This window comes from Onychomys torridus, chromosome 18 (genome assembly GCF_903995425.1).
Source record: "Onychomys torridus chromosome 18, mOncTor1.1, whole genome shotgun sequence".
NCBI lineage: Eukaryota > Metazoa > Chordata > Mammalia > Rodentia > Cricetidae > Onychomys > Onychomys torridus.
This window is the reverse complement of record NC_050460.1, coordinates 54,630,320-54,654,552: the sequence shown is the minus strand read 5'-3', so window position 1 is coordinate 54,654,552 and position 24,233 is coordinate 54,630,320. Positions and strand designations below refer to the sequence as shown.

Below are 24,233 nucleotides of genomic sequence, written 5' to 3'. Positions count from 1 at the left end.
TACATTTCCTGAAGTTGTGATTCCTTAAGTGTCAAGCAGATATAATTACATACATGGAGAAATAGATAGATATAAATGCTCCCTAATTATTGTTGAGAATTTTGTTGAAAATTAGAGTTGGATCTATATAAAAATTGACAACATATTCATACTTACATACACAGGCAATTCTTATATTATCTTATTAATTTTATATTACCGCATATATGTAGGCATGTGAAAGTAATATTTGAAGTTACAGGTACTTTCATAATTCCCAGAAAATTTGACATTATTAATTTGTTAAATAAATCCTTATAAAGTCTTTAGCAATGTAAGTTTCATTATAGTAGATCAGATAATTAATAATTACCCTTGTTATTAAGAAATTATGGGGCTGGAGAGATGGCTCAGAGGTTAAGAGCACTAACTGCTCTTCCAGAGGTCTTGAGTTCAATTCCCAGCAACCACATGGTGGCTCACAACCATCTGTAATGAGATCTGGTGCTCTCTTCTGGCCTGCAGTCTTACATGCTGTATACATAATAAATAAATAAATCTTTAAAAAAATTAAAAAAAAGAAATAATGAACAAGTATCTGTGACCTATGGAAATGGATGACCATTTTCCATCTCTGAATATCCAGGAGGCAGTGCAAATGGCTGTTTGTAAATGACTATTTTGTTCAATTTTTCTTAAACAGTAGAGATCTAAATACCTTAAATTTGATGCTTTCTTAAAATCATAAAAGTTACTTGTTCATCAATCTCTTTCTTTACCAGCTCAGAAGACTATATTCACCTTTCACTGAATACCAAACTCCTACCTCCATACTTTCCTTCTTTATGAATAATTGTTTTGTTAAAAAAATAGCTTGAACTTTAACTACTGTTCTGTAAGTAGGTTACTAATCTTAATTGTCCATTTGAGTATGTGGAATCTTTTATGTAGAAGATACTACTAGGTGTCCATCTGAAAGGAAAATAATATTTACAGTTACCTTTACAAGCTTGAATTTAGCTGAGTCTATCCAGTAATCATCCTCACCAATATCACCATCATTACATCATCTGCATCCCCATCAACAACAGCATTATCACTATTACATAATTGTCATCATCTTAATTATCACCATCATCAATTATAATAATTGTCCCCATGACCATCATCTTCATCATTATCACCACCATTACCATCAACCACAAAATCCCTAATACCACTATCACCATCATCCCTAATATCATCCTTACCATCACCTGCCAACATCCCAACACCATCATCACAATCATCATCAACTTCAACATCATCAGTATCATCCAATCATCCTCAGCATAATCATCATCACCATCATTGCCATGGTAATCAACAACATTATTATTGCCTTCACCATCATTATCAAAACAGATTTTCATAGATTCTCATGTTCCAAATCTTACGTTAAAGTGATTATTTCAGTCAGTCTGCACAAAAAAATTCATGAGACATTATAATAACCCCCTCTGATGGATATGGATTAGCTGAATATTCGTTGTTTCAAAATCATAACTGTAGACACTGTGTAATTTATCCATAGCCCAGCTGGTGTTGAAACTCTCATTTAACTATTATAATCTCAAGCTTGACTTTAGATTTTGATTAAAGTAATCCTAACCACCTAGCCTTCTTTTCTAGGACTAATAAAAATCACCATCCCCAAGCTCTTCTCTGTATCCAGCGCTAACTGATATCCTCCAGACCAAAAGCCTCTGTTATTCCCTTAGGAGTAAGCAACTCCTAGGTGCCAAGACAGTCTTCTGAGACCTCACTTAACAGAATGGAAATCCCAGAATACAAATATTACTCCACACTGAATTTAGTGAAACTCCATAGATTCCAAATCATTTTCCAACTCCTTAATTCTTTTTCTGAAAAATTCCTTCATTTGTAAAATTGAAAATGATAATTGTAGACGTACCAAAGAAATTTTAATCATTAATAGGCTCAGCCCTTTGAAACTCTAAAGCAGGATTAAATGTTAATATTACTAATCTTCTTAAGTAGAGAAAAGTAGCAAAATGTCCCCCTAAGTCTATAACTAACTTCATTACCCTTTCATTTAAGTAGCCAAGTTCCAATATCATAAAATGTGTTTCCCGTTGATTAAACATATGGTTGGCTTCATTTATAAACAACCATCACTAATGTTGCATCCTATGGTAAATGTGTTGCTGCTCTCCTAGAATGGTGCTCTTTGTTTTAAATTTTCAATATTTGTGTGCTCTTCCTGTATTTTGTTGTTTCAACAAACATGTACCTATCCATGAATTTACATTCTTATTGAATTTAGGATGCTAAAGTCACCTAGATTGAGAATACTGGCATTGGTTTTGACAAAGAAAATTAGAATTAAAACTACAGAGTCCAGTTTTGATGGAAGCAGAGTAAATTTTAGCAGGGTTTATGTTTTGGTAATTTATAAATTAAAACTTATTTCTGAGGTTTCTGGGTATTATCTTAAAGCTAGGAAGAAGGCAACTGTTAAGAGGGGGAAAACATACTAATATGAAAGGTATTTTATAAATTACATATTTATTTTGAAGCACGAGACAAATACATTGGACATAAACATTTTACAATTACAATTTTCCATATGACGTGTTCCTGCAGTAGTGGTGAAGACTACATAAAATTTCCAGCAAATTCTCCTGTTATGATATCGTATTCTACTTCAAAGACACAATTAACAGAGACTCTATTCACACCTATGCCCTTTCAGCTATACAAAATATTCAAACCACTGAACTTAGGATCTTATCTTAGGATATAGCTTTGGTATGTCCTTGCTTGCTCTGAAGGCTATCACTGACTTTGTGCCCAACTCCCCTCTGCTGTCATCATCCATGGTATTCTGTGAGTCTTATCCTTCAGACATGAGCCTGGTCACTGAGACACCATTCCATCAACATCTCATAGAATGAAGGAAAAGGTATTTATCACATCACAAAAATGTTCTTTGACAATAAAGTTTGTTCTAATGTGATCACTTAATAAACATTCACTTTAAGAAGTAGCTTATTGAGTTTGGAGACTTGACTTATTTTCTATTTTCGAGAACATAATGCTAAGGAGTCCATCTGTCAGATCTGAAGTTCCCTGAGGCCCAGTTCAGGCTGAATGCACAGATGTGGATGCTCAGCCTGTGTGGTTTGAATCACCCTCTACAAAGGGGAAAAAGAACATGATTGAAAGGGGAATGAAAGGAACAGAAAAAGGAATAGTAGAGGGTGAGGAAAGGAATGAACCTACAGACCTATGTTAGTTCTAATGAGTCCCCACCCAGCCTGTGGCCAGGACACGTGTATTACATGAGTGGGGTGGAACTGTGCAACTGACCTACTCCAGTGGTTTGAGTGATGTTGAAGACATTCAATCCTTCTGTAGAAAGTATTGCTACCTGGTCTGCCCTCAATTGCAAAGGAAAAACTTGTTTATTGTTTTACTACCTACTAGCTATTCATGGCAAGGACCATAATAAGGTGAGTCTTCTACAGTGGATTCTGCAGGCAGACCATTCTCTCACTTTCCTGGGTTGGACTAAAGCCATAAATATTTCTAGCATAGAAACCAGTGTGGATTCATGGTCATCATGTATTATAGATTGCCTACCAATATAGTCAGTGGATGACAGCTGGAATAAAAATTAAAAAAAAGACATTTTTTAAAAAATTAAATAGCCCATACATAGAAGGAAGTGTACATAACTGTGGAAGGCCTGCAAGACACTTATTTTGGGTAGGGCAGTAGCAATTTTGTCTAATTTCAGCTTAAATCTCATTAAAACAGGAGTAATCACGATAGTATACATCAAGAGGCCATTTAGAGGGTAAAAGAGGGGATGAAACATGACTCCTGGTATCAGCCAACCCCATCTACATTTTACTTTATACACATTGTACATATTTCTGTAAAACTAGGGAAAATTGGGGCATTCCAAAGACAAAACCAATATGTGCTAAAAGTGAGTACAGAATTTTAGGCTAATCACACTATGAAAAATTGTTAGTAATAAAGGCATCAAGTAATAAAGAAGAGCCTCATAAGGAGGTGAAATTGCTTCCATTTGTATAGTAGCTAAATAGTAACATTTACTTTCCCATTGAAAACACAGGGGATAGCTCTCCTTAGAGATTTGCTTGTTTGACATTCTATGTATATACTTAAAATTATTAAAAGTATGGTAGACAAATCACCACTCACATTTTTGAGTAGTGAAGACATTAAGGGGTTGATAATTAAAATTAACCAATCAAAATAAGATATAAGAATTTTTTAAAAAATAATACCCAATTTTGCAAATTTTTCATTTTTCTGAAAAATTTCTCCTGAAAGTGTCCTGAGTTAATGAGGGAGGAGTTTGAAGATACATGGATACAGCAGGCTGGGGACCTGAACTAAACATATTTTCTACTCTCCTAAATAAATATGTGCATTGATAGTAATTAAATGGAGCTGAGTGCTTTCTCTCCATTCAATGAAAGTTTCCCACAACACATGCATGCGATGACTATTATACACCTATAAGTGGTAACAAAATATACACAAAAATTAACTTATTTGCATATGTACTAAGCTAATACATTGATTGGGATGGGAAATAAAAATGAGACTAATATTTAGTATATAGAATGTACTGTCTATACCATATAGTGATGCATATATATGCAAACATTTACACATGTTCATATGAGATCATATAGTCATAGACTATGTTCTACCAACGTGAAAAGATGGATTCTCATTTGTAAGGTCTTCTAAAAGTAACCCCCATGGACATAGAAAACACTGGCCCAAAATACCCATGGTATCCTATTAAGTTTCCTGAAAAGGTGCCTAAAACATCATTTCTCAGATTGCCACATTTGATCAAACTGTTAAGTTTTTGATCTGGGAATTTAAACACTTTATTCTATATATTTGTTTTAGACATTCTTGATCTATTGACATGATAGAAAATTACCATAGAATTAAAAATAATACCCCTTTAAACCATGTTAATCTGTTAGTCCTTTTATCAGCTGCTTTAATCTAGTTATATTTGCATTTCTTGTATAGAATTAGAATATGAAATATAGCTGATACAATTTATAAAATAAGACATATATGAATTTGGTCCAATTTTTTAAAAAAGCACCTTTTAAAGTGTATTGAAAAGTATCATTTACTGCTACTGGAAATACATGCTTAAGAAAAAAATCTTGGATGTGTGCTATGATTTAAACACAAGAACATTATTTCACCCATTCGTTAGAAGACAGTAATGGAAATCAATAAACTGTCCAACTTTATAATTTCTAATTATGGAAAATTAAGAAATGAAATGTACACTTTAAAACACTCAGTGACCCAAATATCTATATTTAAAATATCCATAAGGAAATACAGGTCCATTTCAAAGAAAGGCTTCTTTATGAAAATACATTTCAGTGAGTTTTTGATTTTTAACAAAATGAAAGAGATAATAGTTTTAACTTTTAAGCAGTTTTCATTTTCTGCCATGGTAGATACTTTTCACAATTTTCTGTTGTCTATTCTGTTCCAACTTGCCACGCATGATTTATGTATCAAGAGAGAAATCGGCAACTTCAATTTTAAAATAAAAATGAAAAGTCATGTAATGGAGGAGATAAAGATAAGCCATGCTTTCCTCTGTGTCTGATAAAGAGTGCGTTTATGGAGGAAGACATTTGTTCCTCTGACCCTGGCTTTAAGAAATCAAGGGAATTTATTGCTTAAATCTGGAAATAAGAGGCGGAGGATGGCTAATGTTTCTAAGACAAACCTCTGTTTTAGCTTCCTCAAGGAAGCTGAAGAATTGTCTGATCGCTTATCAACCATCACAGGAGAAAATTTCTCAGAGTGGCTTGAAATGAAAAAGTCCTCTGGAGACCTTCCACCAAATTACCGAAAACTAGTATCTAAGAGTTCCAAGTAATTATCCAGTGACTCTGCTGTAGGACCTCGAAGATTTGACTCATAGCATGGAAGTTTCTGGGCCTGAGCCACTAGAATGCAACTCCATACCATTATTAGACTGTTGGGGAAATATTTGTGCATATTTTGTATTTGCTGAAAGAGACACATGCAGATTTGAAGCCAGATATTAGGTCAATATAAGCAATTTTAGGTTGTTTTAGTCTTAGCCTGAAAACACCTGGAAGGAGTTATAAATATGAAGCCATCTCTCCCCCATCCTCAACACTACTTGCCTTAGCCTGTACAATATAAATACAAGTGAGCATGACAAAGTCTACTTAGAGTGTTCTCCACCTCAAGGACAATCCAGAACTAAAATACCAGTTCTTGATAGACGAGTAACTTCACAGATGTACATGTGAAGATTTTTCTCATGTGGATAAAGGGAATTGTTTTGTAATTGGGAAACATTTGATGGGTTATCATTAAAGTTCAATAATTATTTCCATTCAAGTCCAACTTCAAAATAGGAACAGAAAACACAAAATTACAAAGTAAAATATCACTGTATAGCCACAGAGGAAAGCTGATGGAGTTGACTATGGTGGAAAGTTTGATCATTGCTGGCGTGATAATGCAGGCAGCTTACATTGACAGGCACATTTGACATTTTCAGTGTTATCAAAATGAAAATTATAAACAATGTTAGTCAGATTTTAGGTGAATTCTAAATGAATTGTCTGTCAAAACATAATGCTAACAATGGTTGACATTTTTTCAAAATGTTTCATTCTCAAAGCTGACCTACAGAAGCATTTGACCTTTGATGTGGCTTTGAACGTTTTCAATTCATACTTCCCACGGATGCATAGAACCTCACTGCATTGCTTATGTGACATGAAATATCTTTGGAACAACTTAGCAGTGTGGAGACATGTGAGTGATTTCCAGAATGGGTGAGAACTGGCTGTCTCATGATCTCAGTCCAGGCAGTGGAGCTGTAATATATATCATCCATGGGTTATTGATTTTTGAGTCATTAAATTTCACTGAAATTTGTTAAACATGATAACTCTACATATATAATTTTTCATGCTGGGGTACCTTCCTAATTCTTTGGAACTTCAGCCAAACATCAGTCAAGATCATATAATAAGGGAATGAGGGAACATATTTGTTAAGAAATGTTTTTCTTTCTTTGTCCCTCTTGAGAATTGAGCCTTAAACCTAAAGCATCATGCATGCTGAGGATGCTGTGTACTACTGAACTAAACCCTTAGTCACCCGTGATCTTGATTTCACAAAATGTCTGTATATCTAGCAATTGCAATCCTGTTTATTTTTGCATTCTCTTTATTCTTTAAGAATTTCACAGAAAATATGATGTATTTTGATTATATCCCCTCCCCAGTCTTCCATTCAGCTCATGCCACACCACCCTGGTAAAGAATCCTCTTCCAGGGCAGAAAGTAGATCAGGAATGGCATGAATGACACTCACAAACCCACAGCAGCTAGCTTTGCCTGTACAAGATCAAGCCAGCCAATATTCCAGCATGGATGGTCCCAGTTTCTTTTGATGCTGATTCTATACTAAGAATGTATACCTGGCTTAAAGACACTAAATTTAAAGCTTTATATGATACATCACTATATCTGCAGAATGCCTTATCATGAAAGAAAAAAAAAAACTAAAGCAACTGTTTTGAAGTTTAGAAGTTTAAGTACCTGAGGCCAAGGTACTTCTAAGAGAATGGCCCGCCCATCCCTGGCCCTAAAGTGTGTGTGTGTTGGTGTTTAAAACAACAAGAACAAGGACCATTAGACATAAGCAGAGTTGGAAGCCACTGTGTAGAGTTGAAAGAGATGAGGTCTAGTGACCCCAGCATGGTGTCATGACTACACTTACAATAGCCTACTGTGTATTTTGTAAAGGAAGTTCAAGTAATGAATCACTCTAGTCTGTATCAGTGTTGGGCTGTATTTGACAATCGCATCAAATCACATAAATAGGTACAATGTCTGGTAGTAGTCAAAAACTTAAAATTGGGGCAGGAGAGATAGCACAGCAATTAGGAGCACTTCCTTGAAGACCTGACAGTTCCACTCCCAGAACACATGTTCAGTGGATCACAACTACCTGGAGCCATCTTTAGGATAGTCTTTGGACAATAAAACGTTTGCAATTGCACTTCAAATCTTTTTAAAATTATTTTAGAAGTGTAATTATTATATGAAGTACATAACCTCAATCAAGATATCTATCAACTATCAAGCCAAACAACAGTCTTTAGAGTGCCCATGGGAAACAAGTCATCCTTAAGTTCTATTGCATAGTCAACAGTTACCTAAGAATGGGGTGGTAAAGACAGGCACATTAAAAGTTTTAAACTTAACTTCTGGTGAAAAATGATCTCACACTTCCACTGAGTGGTTGTGTGTAGGACTCTGCTATTGTAACAGCCTCAGGGTTTGTTAGTTACATCACTGTGCAGAGACAGGAAGATGAAGGAACTGAACAATCCTAAAAGAAAAAAATGCCAGAGTTCCTTCACTTCAGATTTTGGACCTAAATCTACCCAAATATCAGAGGTTCCTGATTTGACGCTAGTTTTTGTTTATTTTTAACAAAAGATGAGCCAAAGACCTGATGCAAGTCCAAGAAACATGGGTGTGACAGTTTCCCTAGGTCTCAATATATCTTAGGGGAAAAGTATCCATAAATATCTTCTTGGTAATCAGGATAAGATAATAGTTATTTTCTGTGATATAGTTTATTGTGATATTTAAGATGGATCTGCATTGGCCATTATGATATATTTAGGTTAATATGCAACAAAATATTAAAAAAGGTAACTAACTTCCCATTCTTTTGCAGTAGGTATATGCCCAAGCATACATTGAAAATAATAATTAATGAAATAAATTAACATTCTACATTTTGCTTATTATTCTCCAAGATGTTTTCTGTGTAGACATGGTCTGAAGACAAATACTGTTCTATAAGGTTAGATTTAGAAAATAAGCACTGGACACATATCAAATGTTAACTAGGACAGTAGAATAAACTTACTTGATTTCATAAATGATTTAACTGACATTGAAGAGCAAAGAAACTAAAAATCTCCTTAAATAACAAGCAAAACATAACATGTTCTCCAAATGCTATGCATTTCATATCAGCAATCTCTACAGACACCCAGAAACGCATTCCTAATTTTGAACATTCTTCCTGACCATGTCATGTCTGATTCTACATGAAGGAATGCCAAAATGTATATTTCTAGACTCAAACAATGTTGGTGTTAGAGTAAGTGTTTAGTATCATATATATATATATATATATATATATATATATAACTCTACATAAGGAAAAAAGATGGAATTGAGGTGCAGGATAAATGGCTCCTAAAGACAAAGACAGCTTCACTGTGGACCGCAGATAAACAATAGGAAACACAAAAGCATAACTGAAAAATACATTGTTTGTATTCTTTGGAATGTAGACCTCATCTTACAGTATGAAGGCTGATTACTCACTTTGAGGTAGTCAGCTTTCTGTTCTGTACTAAAACTCTATTAGAACTGCAAAGATGAGCTCACTTGCCCACACACCCGAAGGTCTGAGTCCAGTTGCTATAACCCTGTTGTGGAACGAGCTGCCTTATGACCTATGTGAGTGCACCTGTGCATGCAAGTACACACACACACACACACACACACAAGGAATATAAGAGAATAAAAGTCCTATTTAAAGGTCCTCTTTGTTTATACTTAAGTGATTTTGGAATGCCAAGACATTATGTGCAGGAGTCAGACGGGGTATTGGTGACACGGACCCTCATTTCTTCTCCTTTCCAACCTGTAAGTGCTTTACAAACCAGGAACTTTGAATAGGTCTCTAAAATTTGCACTCATAAGATCCTAGCATTATTCTCTCCCACCTCCACCTACAAAGTATTATCCATACAGCTCATCACAGCAGAGAAGACATTCATTTCCATAGGACAAACGTTCACACAAGCTCTAATCCCCACAACTACTCCAGCCCTTCCTTGATCAGAATGGCATCCGACAAAACACTGCTACATTCCCTCTTCCAATAAGAAGGAAGAAAAAAGTGTATAGAGTAACTTAAAGTCTTTGTTGTTGTTGTTGAAATCTTGAAATATCAAAAATAGTGATTCTGATTTTCCTATAGTTCTTTGTAAAATAGAAACTGGGAAACATTGGGACCCATTATGTTTTGAGATTGTACAGGATTAAAACACATTCATTAATTTTATAGCTGTTCTTTCTGCTTCATAGGGGAAAAAAAAGGTCTATTGGGCTGGTAGGGGTACTATGTGGTATGAGATACTGGACTGGGAAGGAATTCCTTCTGCCATTTTTAATGCATCAGCAGTAAAGCAGGACACAGAGATGCTTTTGTTAGGCAGTTTCATCTTCTCAGTATGCCTATAACAAAAGTGACCTATAGTAAAATAGCTCAAAATACTCTTTCCTCTGAAGGAAATTTCCTCATAAAAACTCAATACAGTTTTAACTACAGTATTTCAAGGATCCCAATTTCAATAACCTTGAAATAATATTTTCATACTGATGTTAAAAGTTTAAAAATGTATGTAGTTTATGTACAGTCAGCCTCAATATATAGGTCTCACACATACCAAAGTGTTTCGCTTATTTCTAAAAGCTATCTTGGGAGCCGGGTGGTGGTGGCACACACCTTTAATCCCAGCACTCCGGAGGCAGAGCCAGGCAAATCTCTGTGAGTTCGAGGCCAGCCTGATCTACAGAGCAAGATCCAGGACAGGCACCAAACTACACAGAGAAACCCTGTCTCTAAAAACAAAAAACAAAACAAAACAAACAAAAAAAAAACAAAAACAAAAACAAAAACAAAAGCTATCTTTGGGGTGATTATATTGATTTTCCTCTCAGTTGACTTAACAAGTACAATGATCATTCTCATATGTTATTACAATTCTAAGGTTATCAATGTAGAAAGACAACAGTATTCACTGTAAAACCACATGATTAAAATGCTCACACTGTCTTATAGAAATGGCAAATCATGCTTTTCAAAGCGCCGTGAAATGACTTTCCATTTAACAGAAGTTTAACAGAAGACCCAAGGTTAATTTGGAACTGGAATTTTAACATTAGATAGTAAGTCATTCAACAAGTGGTCGGTAGATAATTGGTTATTTGAGGAGTTTATTGACACTAGCTATTTTCAATACTTTAATATAATCAGCTCAGCTACAATCAAAGGTAAAACAAAGCTGAAAAACGATGGTTTGAATATGCAAATGACTGTATAATGGCATTGCTTTTATGTAAATATTTAAAGGCAAGAACTAGAACAAGAAAGGTTGGTAAATTTGATATAAGCATTTCAAAACCTAAATGTATATCTTCTTTCAAAAGTTGAACTGAAGAAGGCAATTCATGAAAAATATGAATAAAGAATAAAAACTAAAACAATTTCTATTCAGAAAATTAGATATGCTAATGAAAACTTGTCCTATTTCAAAAATAAAGCTCATCTTTCAAAACACAATGTAAACAAACAGTAAGACGAAAAGATGGGCTGGTGACGGCAAATAGGTAATTGTTGCAGTAATCCCTACCAAGAGAAAATCTTTCTGAGAAAGTAACTAACGGGTGTGAAAATTTATCTAAGGATTGTTTTGGAAGCACTTTGGCAGTTCTGTAAAACTGACAACATATAGGTTTGGCACATCAAGATGTCACCAAGTCACCGATGACAGTCATAACGGGAAAGTAATTATTCTGCCCTCGCTTGTCAATGCTATGCTGTAACTTCTTTTGTTCCTTCTAAATTTCCCACATTTTCAAAAAAGGCACTAGATCCAAGTTTTATAACAATGATAAATTGAATCACATGTGTTCAAAGAAATACTATCTTTATTATTTTCAGACAAGATCTCCTGTAGCTAAAGCTGGCCATAGACTGTCTATGTCGCCAAGGGTAACCCTGAATTTCTGATCTGCCTCCCTCTATAATGCTAGGATTATAAACATGTACCACCATGTCTAGCTTCATGTGGTATTGAGTATCAAACCCAGGGCTTCCTGCAACTAAGCAAGTAGTCTATCAATGGAGTGGCATCTCCACCCTGAGAAATATCAACTTTAAAGAGAATTATGCACATTAATAATAAAACACATTAGTGAGTCTAATTCAATTGATTACAAATTGAATCTGATTTAATATTGATAAAAGCACTGAGTAATAAAGAATTGTCACAAAATGTTTCTAGTATATTTGTTAATAACCAAAACATTTTATTAATAGAAATGTAGAATTGCAGGCTGATAAAATGAACAAGAATATTTTTCAATGGTAGGATCAAGAACATTTTCTTTATGCTTCAACTTTCCATAAATGTGATGTGTTGCACTGAAATTATAAAGGACAGAAGTTCTGAGTGATTTGGAAATGTAAACGTAGAAGGGAGACATGTTATAGCAGAATCCCACCTACTCGTCACCTGAGGGGCAGCAAAGTAAATTGCCTTCAAAAATCTAGGAAGAAGCTAGCCCATGATATGTATTACTAACTTTTGGTGACTTTTGAGACTAAGGGGAATTGAGAAATAGATCTCTCTCAATACTGTGCTTGCTTGCATCAGAAAACATAAATGAGAACAGAGATTATTGGCGGCATAATGATATTTGGTCCCTGCAGGAGAATGGTGGTTAATTTTTCATGTGAACTTTGACCATGCTAAAGGGTGGTGTATACATTGGTAAAATACACTAAATTAAAATGGGGACTCAAGCCTGAAGAATCCCTGAGCAGACAAAGCCAGTGCCTCCTTATGGTGACCTCAGTCTTGCTGCATTTGTAAATACAAGCAAACTTAGCTAGATGATGGCTGATCGTAACAGAAAATAGAATGTATGGTTCCACTCCTTAGCAGCAACCTGTAAATATATAACAAGAGACTTCTCAATGGGACATACTGAGAACGACCATGAAATCATGCAACAAATCTTCCTTTACATTATAGTTAGCATCCTTAGTGCTCTTAGAACCTTCTGCTTGAAGGTGCTTTCTCTTGACTTGTCCTAGACTTGGTTGCATTTCTGGCTTTCACAGGTCTTCAGTTTACACATTACAAATAATTCGAAATCCAGAACTCCACAGTGCTCACATGAAACCCTCTCACATGCAAATGTATGCCTATGTTTATCTAGACAAGTGTGGCTGATACTATGGTGTTCTTCAAGGAAGAGCTAAGCTTGGAAATAAATTATTACTTTGAAAATAGGACTGAATGGGATATATGTCACAGAGATTCTTATCTAAGACACGTGTCCCTTGGGTTTTTGCTCCTTATTAAGGCATTCATTGTTTTCCTGACATTATTTGTCATTACTCACCGAGTGTGGAATAGAACAAATAGAATGTGCTTATAAGTTCTGAAATCAAAGAGTCTAACTAGACCTCCTATGGAGATTCATGCTACATCACACTCATATTAATAACACTTCCCTTTCAAGAAGCTATACTCTTCATCACAAATACCACAAAGGAAGATAAATATGACATGCATTATGTTCATGAGTGCTCATGTTTTTGTTGTTGAAAACTATACACACATGCACACACACAATGCTACATCATAAACCAAGTGTGAGCAGATTCTGTCATAAGATATTACAATGGTGAGAGACTAAGAACTCAGCACAGCTGCTGCCTTGCTAGGAAGAAGGTCCAAGCCTTTGCATGCCCCAAAACCAGCACACACATGCCCAGGGAATCCTATTGGTTCTATAATGTTTTCAAGTGAAATCACCTCACAACTCCCCAGTACTTTTCTTTAATTCTTTTCTCCCTAAACAACTGTCTGGTGATGCTCATTTAAGTCAGGAAAGCTCTGATTACATTATACCCTTCAGTTCATCGTGGCCCAGGGTAAGACATTTAGGCAGAAGTTGCAGGGCAGAAGACCTGACCCCTGAGAAACATTGCTCCCCCCTCCTAAACAGCTTATAGAACTCAACCCGATTCTAGGAGTTTATCTTCCACTTAAAACTTTTAAGTTAATTTTACTCTAACTTTTTATTGATGCAATGCAACAATAAAGAAGCCTGAAGGACATTGTTTTGTTCTGGAAAACAAATGGAAGAAGACACGTGACTCTTGTAAATACAATTCTAATAAGATCAGAATAGAATGCAGAGTCCTCATGACAAGAAATACAATCATTTCTAATAGCTGAGGTTTCATTTCAGATAATGTTCAACAAGCATAATGATGTAAAGCAAATACATTTCCCGAAGAAGTCCAAGATGGTTTTATTCATTTCACTATTTATTGTACTTATTGTAGCTATTCAAGGCCCCAGAAACAATGAACACCCTCCATTTGCTAATGTGTTTCTTTCCATTTTAATTGAAGTAGATGTTCATTTGGAAAATTCAGCCAGGAAATTTTTTCTTTTCTGTTTCCTACTCCTGGGGTCTAAGGTAGGTGTGCTTGTTGCAGTGTCTTATTTGTGAGTCTGTGGATGCTGGAACATTCCCGAAACAGCCCTAATGGCAGAAGCATATGAGCAACGCCATCCCGATTATTATTTATATATGTGCTGATGTACACATGTCTGTGGATCCTTGTCTGTTCACAACCAGAAAACAGTTGTCCAAAATACTCAGAATTACACCCTGTGCTATACATTACCATACACGTTCTACTTGAATTCTTTCCCAGAAGTCTTAAAGCACTTGTGAGACACAGACAGCTAAGAAAGGAGATCCAAGAGATAAATTTCAGAATACCCTTGGAGTCAGGAAGCCCAATTACTGGCCCTGTACCCTTAATTCATAACTATTAATGGCTGTGGCCCAAAGAACAGAGCCCAAGCTGATGAATGCCCACAAAGAGAAAAATGCCTAACATGGTAACAAATAAACTGGAAAGAACTTTTGAACTTACAAAGCAGAAAGGAGCTCAGTGGAGTGTGGAGTTCTCTTAAAAATAAGAGTTTCCCTGTGCAACCATCTGTCTACGGGCTCTGCGGGCATTCTGTCCACACTGAATATCTACATCTCCTCTCCAGAAAGAGATAACACCTGCAACAGTGCACCCGCCATGACAGGTCGATGTCTCAAAGCCACCCTGTTTGTGACTGAAATGGTAAAAACAGGGATTTCTGCTTTAGTGAAGAAACATGACACCAACCACTCACACAATTGGCTTCCAAGAACTGAAAACCAACGCTTGCAAGGGAAAACATTTTTTTAAACCATAATACGTATGAAAATATCAGAATTGAAAATTCCTTCTGGCAAAGGCCATCACCTACTCGTAGAGTTGACTTTGCCAAAGTCATGCAACCTCTTGAAATTGTTTGATGCCAATTATTCAAAATCCCACTGTGAACCGTTACAATATGGGAGGCAAATGTGGTTTCTCACTTCTTGATGTTAATCTCTTCTTGACAAGGAAACTTTGGACAAAGATTATAAATCTTCCTGAACTTGTGATTCCTATCTTGAAAATGGTGAGGTGAAATTGCTTCAGGGTGGTAGATACTTATATACCTTTGAGGTCTAGGTCTTTAGTTTAAATGTAAAAAATGTTGTATAGCAGAGCTGGAAAGATAGCTGAGCAGGTAAAAGTGCTCACTATTCTTGCAGAGCACATGAGTTCACTTTCCTATACCCACTTAATACCCACTTAGAGAAGCTCAGAATTAACTGCTTGTAATACTAGCTCCAGGGGAAACAGTGCCCTCTTCTGGCCTCTATAAGCACTGCACTCACATTCATATATGCTCACAAAGACACACATATAAACACCAAATTAAAAATAAAACAAATCCTTATGAAGCAATATTTGTTTTTACATTAAAGTCTTCTAAGCCAGGCAGTGGTGGCACACGCCTTTAATTCCAGCACTCGGGAGGCAGAGGCAGGCGGATCTCTGTGAGTTCAAGGCCATCCTGGGCTACCAAGTGAGTGTCAAGAAAGGCAAAAAGCTACACAGGGAAACCCTGACTCAAAAAACAAAAAACAAAACAAAACAAAACAAAACAAAAAACATAAAATCTTCTAAGACGCATCTCTAACTCTTCATCATTCAGAAAAGTAACATAACAGTAGTTTTCATTGTGAAACTTTTTATACATCATTGAATTACAAAATTGCCTCAAAAAGCTGGCTTCTTTTTGTAAGTCAGACCTCCCAACTCAGCAGTATTTTCTGACTTGGAAGTTGATTAGGGGCTATTGTCTCTCTGACCATCTCCCTATCTTTAATATTATATATGCATTGCCTAAGCACATGGCCTCATGGGTCACACCAATCCCTCACACTTTTTAATCGAATGTAACAAATTCTGTAAATGTGATGTTCATGATGGGTTTTTGATACCCCAATATACACCAGATATGACTGACCACTGTCACAGCCCACAAGTGCTTAAAATACCAATGGGAACATGTCCCTGGAGTTAAGCATACACTATATTTAATGCAGCACAAAAAGCTGTGCCTGGCAAGATTATGTGCATTCTTTGAATATTATTATATGGGTTTTCAGCAAGTTTGTCCATAGAAGAATAATTTTATATATTTGATTGTAAAAATATAGCATCAGATGATGTTGCTTGACAAAGAAAGGTTAGAAAAAATAAATCTATGGAAGTTTTTTTTTTTTTTAAAGCCCTTTATTCCATAGCAGTGAAAAGAAATAAAGGAGCTATCAACTTGAGAGTAGTGGGGACATGGGCAGGGTTCAAGGGAGAATAACCGGGGGTGGGGGTGTTGGAGAGGAGAAAAGAGGAGGAAAGTTTTGAAATTCCATTTTGATTACAATATATTAAAGGATAAAATACAAAAAGTATGACATTATTTTAATTATATGGTTGGCCAATCACAGACATTTTGCTAAGAGGTAGCCAAGGAAAAATATTTCTTAGAAGATAAATATATTTCCATTTTAAGTTTTATAGCGACAGGTTATAAAGGAAAAAGTCCCTTTTCACCTGGAATCGAGTTTTTAATTACTAATACATAGAACACTTATTTTCAAACTGGCAAACAAAGCTCAAGGGAAATATCAAGCAACTTCCCAACTCTCAAAGGAAATATGGACTGAACCCAGACACCTGACTTCCTGCTGCTTGGAGGGCTCAAGACTTTCTAGTCTGACTCACTGGAACCCGGAGCAGTCTGTAAGAAAATAAAAACAAAGGATTGGCATACCACCCACCCACATGGTCTACTGTCTGAATATGGTCAATATTAATGTTCTATTCTTCTTGCTCAAATCTGAGTTTTCACAGATGTCCTTGCCTCCTGTTTTAACCTTAGGCTGTGGATGATCTCAGGTCCTCTAGGGATGGGATGTGAAATCCATAGATGTCTAAAAGACTCAATAACTGGCCTTATGTGCAAGTGACTTGTCTGTGATGTGTTGGTAATGGTTCTATATAAGTACCTGAATACAGCTGGTACATGCTAAGATTTATCTTTTCCTAGTGGATCTTTTTTAAAATGCAAAGTAAGCCTGCTAAAGAATCTGATATCTTATTAGTTTGAATAGATACATACAATTTTGAGGTAGCATGTATGAACTCATTGTAAACACAGAAGGGATATGTTTGAGGAGTCAATTTAATTTAAGAACCTAAGAGAGAAAGGAGATTGTACACAACAGTATCATTGATTGAGAAATGGGTATTTCTCATAGATGCAAAATCATCTTCAGAAATTTCCTCTTTGGGACCAGAGAGATGGATCAGCAGTTGAAAGCACTTGCTGCTCTTTCAGAGGACCTGAGTTCAGTTCCCAGCACCCACTTTGGGCAGCTCACAACTATTTGTAACTCCAGCTCCAGAAAGACCCTATTCCTTCTTTTAACCTCCTCAGACACATAATTTTCTCTTTCTCTTTCTTTCTTTCTTTCTTCTTTCTTCTTCTTCTTTCTTTTTCTCTCTCTCTCTCTCTCTCTCTCTCTCTCTCTCTCTCTCTCTCCCCTCCCTCCCTCCCTCTCTCCCTCCCTCTCCCCCTCCCCATATATAAGTATAATCATAAGTATGAGAAGAAAAATCTCATCTTCTAATTAGATCAAGGAGAAAGGACTGACGACCTGATAAAGAGTCCTGGTTTCATCTTCTCAGAGATGAAGTCTTTAAAAAACAAACAAACAAAACTCTTGCCAGTAGTGGACAATGCAATGCCTTATCTGATACTTAATAGTTTTAGATGAGAGAAAAAACTCCGTGTTGCCATTGGCTTGACTTCAGCTGAAGAGGTTTCAGCATGGACATCTTCAGAACAGTAGGCATCACAATGGTGCCACCATGTGGCAATTCTCTCTCGCCCCATGAGTGGGGAGGAAGGAGTCTATAGGCACCCCCAAACAGAAGCCCCTTTATATTGTTTGCCTGGAGGGGACCCTATTGGGGATCAGGGCTGTGTCTGTTTACCCAAGCCGGTTTACTGAGGGAAGAGTGCTGGCTGCTGTGCATCCCACCTTCTTAGTGCCCATCACACCTGTGATGGGTTAAGTCTAGGAAAAAGCAGTCCTCCTTTCTGCTTAGACTGCCTTGCTAGGATTCAGCTATGTCCTTCCATGATTTCTTTCACAGAGTTCCTTACAGCACCACCTACTACATATCTAAAGAGGTCTCTGGAGGTTCCAGAGAACACAAACACAAAACTCAGAAGCTGATAAGCTTGTCATCCTGAGAAGACACCTTTCATTAGAGCATGCCAGCTACATTCACAAAGTAAATTGTAGATGCACATAGATTAAAAAAGAGTAACCAACCAAGTCTTAGATAGAGCATGTGATGCTCTGGGAAAGGCCAGTTGAGTCACGTGGCATATATAGGCACATGTATTTGCATGTGCCTATGTAGGCCTGTGTGCACACACAGGCACACAATTCCTATTTCCGGATGTACTGCTGTGTTGTTACTATGTAACTTCTTCTGTGGTAGAAGTCTACAAATGCTTGCAACTGTCAAAATGTGTATTCCACAAAAGGAGTATCAGCAGGCAGCATTAAGCAACAAACTTTGACACTGCCCAGCTGATGCTCACCACACAGAATGCCATGGTATAAGGGGGCCAATTTCCTTTGGATGGACACTGGAAGGTCTGATGAGTTTCATGAAAATACCAAAACAGAGCAAAGAACTGTCAGTGGGTTCAGTTACCCTTAAAACACTCTCCTTACTTTCACAGTACCTTCCTGAAGCTTTGTTATTAATGGAAGACATATTTCTAGACAAAAAAAAAACCTGATTGTTGGTATTTTTAATATATATAATGTTTGTTTATATATTGTTACAGAACTTACATGAACTGGTTTTCACCACTAAGAAAATATGTAAATAATCGATCAATTTTTAAAGTACTTAAAAATGTATTCTTCCCCAATAAGACGCAATTCACAATCATTGCTTCCAGGTATTATATAATTATGTCCATCAATATATTGATCAAATTGTCATCTAGTCAGACTCCTTAATACATTTACAAAGTTATCATTGTAAGCATCTTGATCAAGTTGTCATGTATCCAGACTCATCAATACATTCATATTTTACAAAATAAATCATGAGCTGAAACATGTTACATATGGCACATTAGCCCTAGAGAATAGTTACCTCCCCAGAGGACAGACAGAAGACTCCATTGTGTGGCTGAGGAAAGACAAAGTAAATTCAAGAAGATAAGAATGTCCTAGAAACGCACCAACTGACCTTCCCTCATGGAAAGCTGGCCCATCAGGAAAGCCTGTGCTGGTCACAGGACGTCTCTTGAATTAGGACATCAGAGTCACCCAAGGAACTAAACTGGAACCAGTGAACGAGAAATTCCCGAGCCTCTGTGAGGGCCCAGCTGTCCTTCAGCCTCGGGAATAAACATTATATTACACGTGAGGAGTTTATTCTTGAGAATAAATCATTTATTTGTATACTGATTGCTGCATAGGAGAGCTTGTTTTCCTGGGAGGTTCAACTGTTTTTTGAAGTTATGGATCTGCCCTGAGATACATCTCACATAAGGCTGACTCCTACTGAAGATCACTCACACTTTGCACTCACGTGTGAGCACATACAGGCTCGCACACCTTTCCTAATTGGGGTTCAATTGCCTTCTCTTTACAGGCTCAATTCACCCTAGGTATAGTTGGTGTTTCTTTCTGACTTAGCATGACTTCCTGTGAATTCTTCTCTTCCTTCCTCTGTGGACCGCACCAGCTCCTCCTGTGTAGCTCAGAAGGCTGCCTTCTCTACTCAGTTTCTGGGAAGGGACTCCACATCTCCACAAAATGCACTGCCCACGTATTAACTTACTCAGGAAACTCCTCACTCTGGGCTGCCCTGTGAGGAAGAACATACTGTGAGGAAGGCACTGGCTGAGAAACCACAAGTCACGGAAGTAAATGAAGACAGATGGGGGTAGAGAAGAAGGGAAGAGAAAGAGCAGGGAGAGACAGAGCGGGAGAGTGGAACATCCAGGGAAATGGTACTCAGTGGCCGGAGGAGAAAGGTTTAAAGGCCACATCTTGGACCTCCCGCCTCTCTGCCTTGCAGGGCATCTTGGAATTGACAACATGCACGCACGTGAGGAAGTGGATAAACCCATCCAACATTATTCTATTACCACAAATGAGATTGGAAATGAAATGTAACAGCAGTCTCTCTGTGGAGCCAAGCATTGCAAGCCTGGAATACTAACTAGTTCATTTATTTCAGTGAATACCATATGTAGTTCCGAAGCACCAAGCCCTGGTTTTCCACAAGCCACCTTCTGAAAGTTAACTCTATCTTTCCATCCACAGTCTCTCCCCCTGAGTAATTTTGGAAACGTTGACTTTTAAATCTCCTCCCCTCCCACCCCTGCCAACGACCACTGTTAAAAATATCATTTCCCAAAATGGAGCAGTCATTTTGATCATTTGGGGCCACTCATGTTTTTAGCTACTATACCCTAGTCCAGCTTGTTTGCACACTCTTGATGAACTTCTACCATGTAAGTCTAGCTCTGTCCTTTCCACAAAATTATCTAAAGTGGTCTGACCACTCTTAACTGAAAAGTCCGATATTTTAAATTAAAAACAAAACAAAACAACAACAACAACAACAACTTCCAAGTCTGGAAACAACAGCAAAGGTTATCATTGTGCCTTCACTCTGCACATTGCAGAATGTGTGTGTGTGTGTGAGTGTGTGTGTGTGTGTGTGTGTGTGTGTGTGTGTGTGTGAGAGAGAGAGAGAGAGAGAGAGAGAGAGAGAGAGAGAGAGAGAGAGAGAGAGAGAGAATGAATATGAATGAATACGAACACACTATGTCCTTTATCCTCCCCTTCTAAAAAGCCGCATCTTCCTTCTGTCTGCCAGCATGGAAACCTCAAGCCTCAATTGACTTCATCTGGACGTTAAGAAAACTTGCTACGGGGAAACTTTTGGGGGAGAAGGAAGGGGATGCGGAGCTGTGCTAGCAGTTGTAAATGGCAGTGACATTTATTTCCCATAATCCTTGCCCACAGGAAACACATCCTTGAATAAACTACATCAGATCAAGTTAGACATCACCAAAAATCTCAAGGTATCAACTTCTCTGGGAAGCTCAAGGTCCTCAGCTCAGGGCTGCTGAAGGAGCTAGCACTGGGCATGCCGGTAGGTAGTGGAGGTCGCACCCGGCCAAGTCCTGGGTCCCCTGGGTTCCCAAGAGAAGGGGTGCGCAGAGAGAGGATGGTGAGAACCAGGTTGCAGGAAACACAGACTCGTTTGTTTTTTTTGTTTTTTGTTTTTAATACTGAGTTGGGCCTGAGAGTCGCGATCCCAACCCCTTGCCTACCTTCAGGCTCCGGCGAGCACCGCGGCGTCCTCCCTCGGTGCCTCTGCAGCCACAGCTGCACTGATCCCTGCCGCGGAGCCCAGGTCCCGCAGAGCGCGCCTGCCCCGCGCTGCGCTCGCTCTCCACTAGTTCCCAATTGAGAAGCAATCAGCTAGGTGATTAACATCCACTGTGCCGGCACGAGCGTCCCTGAACCTTGTAGCTCCTCTTTTTGCGCTCACCCAGCTCTGTCGCGCTGCAAAGGGTCACCCGGGGAGTCCCCGGCCGCAGCTCTTTCCCTGTGCTCGCCACGACCACGCAGCTCGTGCCGCGCCTCTCACCCGAGCGCCCGGCGATCCGCTCACCCGCAGGCCTGGGGAGACCGCGCGGGAAGGATCGATCCAAACGGCGGATTCCCGAGGATGGCAGAGAAACTTTGATGCTGCCGCTGCACACGCTGCGGGAGAGGAAACCAAACAAGTTGCAGGTGCGGATTCACAGAGGCGCCTTTCCCGGCTCGGAGAAAAATCACCAGGCACCTGAGCCCGGGAGATGGCTCTGTGTGTGCTCTACCGGCGACCGCGGGCGCACCTCTTGGTCCCTGATATGCGTGTGCAGGGGAAGGCGCGGGGACGCCTAAGGTTCACTGCCAGGCGAGAGTGACCAACGCAACTCGGGTTGCCTGGGATGCTGGGACCCAGCGCTGATCCCACCAAGTCCTTAGGCAGTGGCCGGCCACGGTGGCGTCCGAGCTGTCGCCTGCCGGAGCGGAGCGGCTTTCTCCCTCCCCGCAAAGTGACAGCTCCAAAGTCGAGTGTCTCCTGCGCAGCGACCCACTCCTTTAAAGGCCCGAGAGGACGTCAGAGGCTGCCGGGCCCGCGGGGCGAGCGCCAGGTCTCCCCGCCCCACCGGTTGCAGCGCTCGGCTGAGTCTGCCGCCAGGGCCCCCGGAGAGCTCCGGGTGGAGGTGGGGGGTGGGAGCGCGGATGGCGCACGGGGTCCGAGTCCCCCGGGTCCTGCAGGGCGGCACCGCGCGTGGTGAGCTGGTGGAGCAGAGGGGGCTCTGGCCACTCTGCGCGCGCACCGCGGACTGGGTCGCCCAGGCGCTCAACACCTGGTTCTGGGAAAACACACTTTTCTGGTTTGCTCTTGAGTCATCACTGATTCATTTGGCAGAGCTCAAACCCACCGAGACATCTTTTTAGCTTAAAAAAAAAAATTGATTTAGACTGTCCGGTCTTGAAATCTCTGTGAAGATAACATGCTAACTTCCCGCAGCCCCCACTGCCTACTTCCCAACCCAGGGACAGTAAGTGGAAAATGTCCACGTGTTCAAACATCCCACATGCATCCAGCTCCCCAGACCCATGACCACCTTACTTTCTGACACTCATCAGTGACTTAAGAGCTTTTGCTGGGGGGAGTAGTATTCCTTAAAAAGAAAGAAAGAAAAGGAGGGGGGGGGGCAGCTTGCGTTAAGTGACGTATTCCAAGGTTTCTGTAGCAATTTCCAAGTTGGCTGTGAGAAATGAAAATACCTCTACATGTGTGCAAAATGAGTCCGTTTCGCACTGATTTTACGTTTTCAAGCACCAAAATGACGTGATATTTTAAAGATACAGAGTCAGGTTAAGCAGAGATTGGATATATAATTGGGAAGGCAAAAGAAGATAAAAGAAAAAAATTCCCGTTTCTACCGCGTTTTCTCAGTCTGTTTCAGGAAAAGGCAAGATGGTCAGAGCTCCATCCTTAAGGACTGCGCCCTTTCCTGCGTCCCTGCGGACTCCTAATATTAAGCTGAGAATGCTGGAAAACGCAAGATCTCAACACTAGAGGAACCTGAGGGGCGAAAGCCAGGCACTACTGCATTTTCTCCTCTGTGGGCTCCCTTCTTTGTATTCACTTGAAGCCTTTTAAAGCGACATCACGACAAATTCCTCCAGACAACTGACTCCTTTTTTATTCCACCTGAACTGCCCAGCATGTCTCCCTCTAGCGGCCATCTCCGGAAGAACAGCCACTAAGGGCGCTCTAGCTCCGCCCCAACCCTTCCGCCCACCCCATCCACCCACCCACCCTCCTTTTCTGGTCCTCCTGCCTACCCTACCCTCTTCCCCTTCCTCCCTCCCTATCTAACCTGCACGGCCCAGGGCCTCTCTACTTCCTCTCCTGTCTTCCCCTGGACTTAGACTTTCCCTCTACTTTGGCCCTGACCGTGAGGGTTCTGCTCAGACTCAGAGGAAGGGCCTCTTTGCTTTGGCACTGGGAACTTAGGAAACTCAGTATTTTTTGCTCTTGGTGGTGAACACTCCCGGAAAGATTTGGTGAGGAGGGTAAAGACCGTAAATATTTTCTAAAATCCACATTCTGACATCCATAAAAAGGCCAGGTTTGGTTGGTGCGTGCAGGTCATGCCAGCCCTGGGGTGGCTGAGGCAAGAAGGATCAGGAGTGAGTCTCAGGTCAGTT

At 39.2% G+C, this 24,233-nt stretch overlaps 1 protein-coding gene across 1 annotated transcript in view; it reads right to left on the bottom strand.

Moving 5' to 3' along the window:
• The window catches only part of Pcdh15 (protocadherin related 15), a 1,427,876-nt gene extending 1,405,036 nt beyond the window's left edge, over nt 1-22,840 (bottom strand). Inside the window, exon 1 of the mRNA XM_036167862.1 lies at nt 21,788-22,840. The gene's annotated coding sequence lies outside the window, so the exon portion shown is untranslated. The remainder of the gene's footprint in view (nt 1-21,787) is intronic.
• Between the last annotated feature and the right edge of the window lie 1,393 nt (nt 22,841-24,233).